Here is an 8148-nt window from a genome sequence, read left to right on the forward strand (position 1 = left end):
AGTTTTGGGGACATACACACAGAGGGAAGTAGTGAGTTGAAGCAGGGAGGTGATTTTACCCGTGAGTGCGGCATTCCCGTGACTGATAGGAGAAGCCTGCGGACACCAGTTCTGGTGCTCACATTTTTAAAAGAATTTACAACACGGGGAGAGGGCGCAGAGAAGAGCCCCGAAAACGCCAGGGGGCTTGAGTGGTTTTGATGTGGTAAATATTTCCATAAATTCCAGTGCTTTTTAAAAGCCAAGAAATGTTCCACAAATGGTTTTTGTTTATATTTTTCATATGCCATGTCTAGAAAAGTCTGTGCCCCAGAATATTTTTCTTCATTCTGCACTATGTGCAAGATCCAAAAAACAAAGGGTCTTTGGGAACGTAACAGTGCAGAACATACACTTTTCACTTTGGCGCGTCTTCCCAGTTTCATTGTGTCGTTCTTTCCCATTCAGATTAATGGTGCCCTGGCCTCTCTCCCTGAAACTCCTCTTCCTGGAGTGAGCGTTTCACTCATCGGACGCCACGTACAAGTTACGACCAACCTGGGCGTCCAGCTGCAGTTCAATGGGGACCACGAGCTCTTTGTAAGAGTGACTGAGAAGTACAAAGGGAGACTGTGCGGATTGTGTGGGACATACACGGGGACCCAGCAGGACGACTTCAGGAGACCTGATGGGGTCGTGGTGGCAGACTTCAATGAATTTGGAGCCAGCTGGAGGGTGCCTGACGATGAGTGGCCGTGAGTAGAGGGATATATAGTATGGCCATATATTTAATTAGAAAATTAAGGGAACCTGCAGTCCTTGGAATCACTGAGACTTGGGCACGTATAATGGAATCAGCCATATACAATGGATACCAACCTGAACATTAATCCAGCTGGTAAACTTCACAAGGTGTAGGGGAGTTTGGATCCAGGGTTTTATTTTGGTCTCATCTCTAGTTTTATTCCATGAACACAGGTGTTTATGTTTTTGTTTTGTGTTAAGCTGGTAACTGGGTTGCTTTGCAGTAGCTGTGGCTGCCTGGTGTCCAATTCAGCCTTATCACCATCCCTGCGCTCTTCTGAGTATTTAACCCTTCTGCTTTTTGTATTTTAGTTGCAATTCAACTATCGTCCCGCCTGTACCGTGCGCTCCCTCCGAGCAGCAGGCAGCCGAGGAACGGTGCAGAATCCTAACGGACCGCGAGGGCCCATTCTCACCGTGCCGTTCTGCGGTGCCACCCGCCCTGTACTTTGAGAGCTGTGTCTATGACCAGTGTGCCACAGCAGAAAGCTCTGAGCAGCTCTGCAATGCTCTGGAATCCTATGCGGCAGCCTGTGCAGCGGCAGGAGTCGCTCTGGGAGAATGGGCGGCAGACACTATCTGTGGTAAATTTCAGCTGGTATCAGTTACAGTGACCAGACAGCAAATATGAAAAATCGGGACGGGGGTGGAGGGGTAATAGGAGCCTACATAAGAAAAAGACCCAAAATCGGGACTGTCCCTATAAAATCGGGACATCGGGTCACCCTCGTATCACAAGATGTGTATGTGCCAAATTCAACGCTCGCGGCATTCGTGGGGATGAGCATTTAGAAGGTAGAAGGTGCCAATTTTCTTGCCGATAAGAACATCTCGAATACAGTTGCACTGGCCGTACCCACAGGGGAGCAAGAAAAGCCCTTTACCAATGTTTTTCCTACGTTTCCTGTCTGGCTGCAGGTTTCTTCTGAGTGCTACATTTCCTGGCATTTTTGTACTGGCATATTAGCTATAGCTACTTCCACTTGGCAAATGCTATACTTTAAAATGTCTGTAGTCTGAGGGAGAAAGTTCTTTGGTTTTAATTGTTTCCTCGCAATACTCGCAGTTTATTGATTCGGTTTGAGAAGCTCTGTCTCTGATTTCCTGAGAGAAGCTCTGTATGATCCCTTTTCCTTCATAACAGATCTCTTACTTGTTAACAGTTTTTGTGACTTACTTGAAAGGCACAGCCATGGTGGGATATAGAACTATTTCATATTAACTGCAGTAATAGAATAATCTCCCCCCTCCCCCGATACTGCCACATGGGTACGATATGACATTACACACACATATGACATTGACGGACTGTTTGATCTCTGTTCCCATAGCAGCCACCACTTCCACTGTGGAGCCTTCGACATCATTCACTACCACGGACGTGACAGGTGTGTAGCAAGTTTCTGCTCCGGGAGTTAGTGTTGGAAGGCAGGGCGAAGCCTCCTTTGGGATCATCACAGGAAAGATCACCTCTCTTCTGTTCCTTTTCCAGTTCCCTCAGCTCATTGTAACATGTCCTGTTCATTTGACACTGACTTCTGTGACTGGACACAGTCAGTCTCTGACAGCGTGGTTTGGAAACGACACCGGGGGCCAACCTCCTCGGCAAACACAGGACCCTCGTACGACCACACTACAGGAGGTAGGGACTGCAGCCTACACCTAGCTCTGTTGTATAACGACGGGGCCGGCAGGAAAGCAATTCAGGAGCAGGCTGGAAGGGCCTTTGGGTCAAATACAGAGTCCATGCCTCTAGGGGCAGATCCAGGGCCCAGTGGGGTCAATATGACATCACAAAAAATTGCCAACTTTCTTCATTGGAAGAGAGCGGATAATTTCTTTAGCAGAAACCGGCTCTTACAAGAAAAAAAATGTCTCCCTGTAGGCTGCAAAGCAAGGAACCTAGATGACTGGATAAACAAATAGAAAGGAACTAGCTGAGAGCACTGTCTGGAGTCTCTCATGGAGTTGTGTTTGCTTTCCTCAGACCCATTGGAAACAGAATTCCATATCGCTTGTGTTACCTTAAGGATCTAAATGTGCCTGTGGTGTTTATGCTGTTAGGAGTGTTGTCCTTGTTTGCCATGGCCTAAGGCATGTACATTCCTTTGTAACACACGGTTCGTTTCAGATGGTTACTTCATCTACCTGCAAGGAAGCCAGGCCAGCTCTGGAGCTGTGGCTCACTTGGAGAGTCCTGTGTGCAGTGTCAGTGGAACCCATTGTTTCCGCTTCTGGTATCACATGTACGGAGTGGCTCATGCAATGGCACTGAGAGTTTATGTCACTGAGGATACAGCGCCACGTCTGGTCTGGTCAGAGACAGGAAATAAGGGCGATAGGTGGAACTTGGCAGCAGTCACTGTGTATAACAGAGGAGATATGCGGGTAGGTGAAAGCATTTGCCTTGGCTCTTATAATGAGAGGGCTTTGAATGATGAAGAACTAACGAATGCGAAACAAACTAACTCTGGCAACTTCCTCTTCCCCTAGATCCTCCTGGAGGGTGTGCGGGGTGAAGATTTCCGCAGTGACGTAGCAGTGGATGATGTATCTCTCGTAGACGGATATTGCCCAGGTACAGTGCATCACGTCAGAGTTCCTGTTTTTATGGTCAGGGCTACTTGGTAATAATGGTCAGCGTTACCATTGTCTGGACCAAGAAGATGTGAGTTACAGCAAATTTCTGTAACATTGTCTCATTGTAGGCGATGGATTGACAACAACAGTGAGCTCCACATCAGTCACCACTCCCACTTCTACAGGAACCACCACATCACCTCCGTTGCCAAGTTCAGGTGAATTTCTCTGACATAAATGACAATTAATTAGCATGTCACCCCGATCGTCAGATTCCGCACAGCTCTTCTGCTCCTATTCTATATAAATGTGAGGGCAAAACATGTCCCAAAGGTATAGAAATCATCTAGGTGAATAAGAGTGTGGTTGTAGCCGTCTCGATCCCAGGATATTGGAGAGACAAAGGAGGTGAGGTTATATCTTTATTGGACTAACGTTTGTTCGTGAGAGAGACGAGTGTTGGACATTTCGGCTTCTATTCTACAGTGACACTCTGAGTTAGTCTGGCAGAGCTGAAGAGAGCATTGTGTATACTGAAGATCTTGCCTACCTCTCACTGACAGAAGTTGGTCCAATAAAAGATATTACCTCACCCCTCTTAACATAAGCATGGCCATACTGGGTCAGACCAAAGGTCCATCTAGCCCAGTATCCTGTCTTCTGACAGTGGCCAATGCCAGGTGCCCCAAAGGGAATGGAACAGAACAGGGAATCCTCAAGTGATCCATCCCCTGTCACCCGTTCCCAGCTTCTGGCAAACAGAGGCTAGGGACACCATCCCTGCCCATCCTGGCTAATAGCCATTGATGGACTCATTCTCCATGAACGTATCTAGGTCTTTTTTGAACCCTGTTATAGTCTTGGCCTTCAAATCTTGTCTCTCTGGATGAATAGCATAATTCCCGTCAGGAAATGGAGGCAGCAGGTGCAATAGGAAGTATTCTAATCATGATGCCTGGTGGCCGGTGAAAAGCTCAGGCCTGGAACGAATGTTTCCAAACCAAATTGTCCAACGCTAACAGGATGAGAAGCCATGGTGGAAGTGATTGAACTAAAGCTGTGATTTATTGTGCTTTGCCTCCCCCCAGAAGAGTCCTGTGTGGTGTCAGGGGACCCTCACTACTACACCTTTGATAAACAAACCCATCACTTCATGGGGACCTGCGCCTACACCCTGTCCAAGCTGTGTGATGGGAACAGCACCCTGCCCTACTTCAATGTGGAAGCAGCGAATGAGCACAGAGGAGGCAACACTCGCGTGTCCTATGTCCAATATGTGGATGTTGATGTTTATGGCCTGAGGATAACACTAGAGAAAGGGGGAGTCGTGAAGGTAGGTTCAGGGAGGGGGGCCGAGTAGCTTGCTGAGAATGAGCTTGGAAGATCATTTATTTACAAGCAGGGCTTACCTTCTTCATGTCTAGGTAAATGGAAAGGGAGAGATCGTCATCCCCTTTGCCCCATCGTCGGGTGTGCAAATCTCCTCCAGCGGGCTTTATGTCGTGGTCAGCACAGACTTTGGGTTGACCGTGAAGTTTGATGGGAACCATCGAGTGGAAGTGACTCTTTGGAGCTCCTTCAAAGGAAAAGTTTGTGGGATGTGTGGGAACTACAACGGGAACGCAGCAGACGACTTTCTGAATCCAGATGGGGTGCTGGAGCCAGACTCTACCAGCCTTGGCAACAGCTGGCAGGTCTCCAATCACACCAGGTTTGTAGCTCTCATGGTGGAATTCTCTGATAAGTATCAAATGTCAAGGGAAAGCCACCCAACAAACCTAGGACTTCTCTCTTTTCTCTCAGTTGTCTTCCAGGAACGGGCCATGATCCAGTCTGCGACGAGAGTGATAGGCAAATCATTGCCAGCAGTGCTTTCTGTGGTCTCCTGACAGATGTGAATGGCCCATTTAAAAAGTGCCACCGCGTGCTAGATCCTACCATTTACTTCAGCGGCTGCTTTTATGACCAGTGTGAATTGCAAATGGATCCTGACTCCCTCTGCAAGAGTCTGCAGTCTTACGCGGATGCCTGTCGGTCCAGGGGAGCTGAGATAGATGCTTGGAGGAATGCTACCTTCTGTCGTAAGTACAAGCAAATGTGAGATTTTCCACTGCGAGTTTCATGGACGTGTTTGGAACGGCTTTCATAGCTCAAGAAAAGAAATTGTTTGGAACCAGGGCAGTTGGAAAGCATTGCACACGCTGACTCATTGTTTTAGGTGTCACTGGGCATCATGCTCTTCCGCAGTTGCAGTGGAACTTTGGGAGCTTTTATTTCGGAGAAACCAACACGGTGTCAACTGGTGCAGCTGATACTGTAACTAAGGAGAACTGAAGCTGGCACATCATCGCACTGCATGTGAAATAATTGGCATGTGATCAGAGGGCAAAGAGCATTGATTAGTATAATGCTTCCTCGTGTAATTACAAAGCTTTTGTTTTCTGCAGCAATTGACTGTCCACCCAACAGTCACTATGAAGCATGCACAGCAGCCTGCCCTGCCACCTGTGTCAACCCGATGGCTTCTGCCACCTGCAGCCTGCCGTGTGCGGAAGGATGCGTGTGCGACAGTGGTTATCTTCTCTACAACGATGGCTGTGTCCCCAGCAGTCAGTGCGGGTGCTGGCACAATGGCAAACACTACCCTGTTGGCGCTGAATTCTGGACCGATGACACCTGCTCCTCTAAATGCACATGTCCCTCTCCGGGGAGCAAAGTAACCTGCTCTAACGCAGCCTGCCCAGCCGATTATTACTGTGGGGTTCAGAACGGGGAACCTGGCTGCTACCGTGAGACTTACGGGATCTGCCGAGTCCACAACGACCCTCATTACAACACGTTTGACAGAGAGACTCACCACTTCATGGGGGTCTGCACCTACACACTGGCCAAAGTGTGCACCAACTCCAGCTCTCTGCCTTATTTCAACGTAGAAGCCAAGAACGAGCATCGAGGGTACTCTGCAGTGTCCTATGTGCAGAAAGTCCTGGTGGAGGTTTATGGACAACACATAGAAATTCTCAGAAACCATCCGAGCCAAGTGCTGGTAAGGAGCCTTTCCTCAGTAGGGGGATTCCAGATCGGGATTGAGCTTTGTTCTGTGTCCTTCTGTACAGGTGACCGTGTGTCACTCTCCTCTGTTGAATAGGAATCCGTGACTCCTGGTCTTTCAAACTTTAGATGAATATTTGCAATGAATGAGTCAATTTGATTGCTAATTTCTCCCTTACAAGTGTCGTAGAGCCTCACTCCGGGGAAATCACATGACATGTTTCCTTCCTTTTCCCATTAGGTCAATGAAGTGTTAACAACCCTTCCTGTCCGCGCAGCTGGTGGGTCAATCACAGTGAGCAGGAGCGGACGATACGTTATCCTGGAGACAGATTTCAGACTGAGGGTTTCCTATGACACCGATCACTCGGTGGAAGTGAAGGTGCCCACCACCTATTTCAACAGGACCTGTGGCATGTGCGGTAACTTTAACAATCGGAGAGGGGATGACTATATGATGCCAGATGGGCAGCAAGCCAAGAACTCTAATGAGCTGGGAAACAGCTGGCGTGTCAAGGATGACGATCCTTCTTGTGATGTCATTGTCCCACCCGAACCCTGCCCTGCAGACCAGGAGAACCTCTACAGAACAGACAGATTCTGTGGCTTGATAACCAAGAGGCCTGGCCCCTTTGGGATCTGCCACTCCGTGATCAATCCTGAGAGCATCTTTGAGAGCTGTGTCTATGACCTCTGTGCGCTGAATGGGAGTGAGGCGCTCCTGTGTAGCGCTCTGGCGACCTATGCTGATGCGTGTCGGGAAGCTGGGGTGATGCTCCCCCCCTGGAGAAATGCCACCTTCTGCCGTGAGTAGCAAATCTGGCGCATCCAGTCCTTGTTCAGCAACCAAATTTGTTCTTTAATGACCTGAAGTGATTGTGAAGAACCCTTGTCACCGTGACTGTCTCCCTGTGGGGTGTGTTTCCAATGGGGCTTTGTTGGTTCTAATTCTCTTCCTCTTGTTACACTTGCAGCTCCCACGTGCTCTGCTCCCAACAGCCACTACGAACCTTGTATGACTGCCTGCCCTGCCACGTGTCTGGACCGCCTCACCCCCGAGAACTGCAGCAAGCCCTGTGTCGAGGGCTGCGCGTGTAATTCTGGATTTGTTCTCAGCGGAGGCGCCTGTGTGCCGGAGGCCAAGTGCGGCTGTATGTTCCAGGGCAGATACTACAGCGTGAGTGAAACCACTGAGCTGAGTGCACTGGGTGGGAAACTGATATGCGAGCATCACCCTCTTTAATGGCATTCGTTTATGTATTTCTTGCGTGTGTCTCTCTGCAGGAAGGAGAGAGCGTCGTGACGGAGAACTGCACGAGCCGATGTGAGTGTCTGGGAAATGGCAACATGACGTGCAGTGAGCTGTCTTGTGGTCCAGATGAGATCTGCAAGATTCAAAGTGGCCTGCGGGGATGTTATCCAGCCGGCACCGCTATCTGCCACATCTACGGTGACCCACACTACACCACCTTTGATGGGAAACTTCACCACTTCCAGGGTGCCTGCAACTACACCGTGGTGGAGACCTGCGATAACGCCTCTGGCAGCTTTAGGGTTACCACCCGAAATGAACACCGGGGCAGCCCCAGCTGGACAGCCATTAACTCCGTCGCCCTCACTCTGGATGGCGTTCACATTGCGCTCGGGAAGAAAGGAATTGTCTACGTAAGCACCTTTCTCATCCTAATCCGAATGTATTCCATTTCATGTCATGTGAATCTGCTTTAACTGGCC

This window comes from Gopherus flavomarginatus, chromosome 8 (genome assembly GCF_025201925.1).
Source record: "Gopherus flavomarginatus isolate rGopFla2 chromosome 8, rGopFla2.mat.asm, whole genome shotgun sequence".
Lineage (NCBI taxonomy): Eukaryota > Metazoa > Chordata > Testudines > Testudinidae > Gopherus > Gopherus flavomarginatus.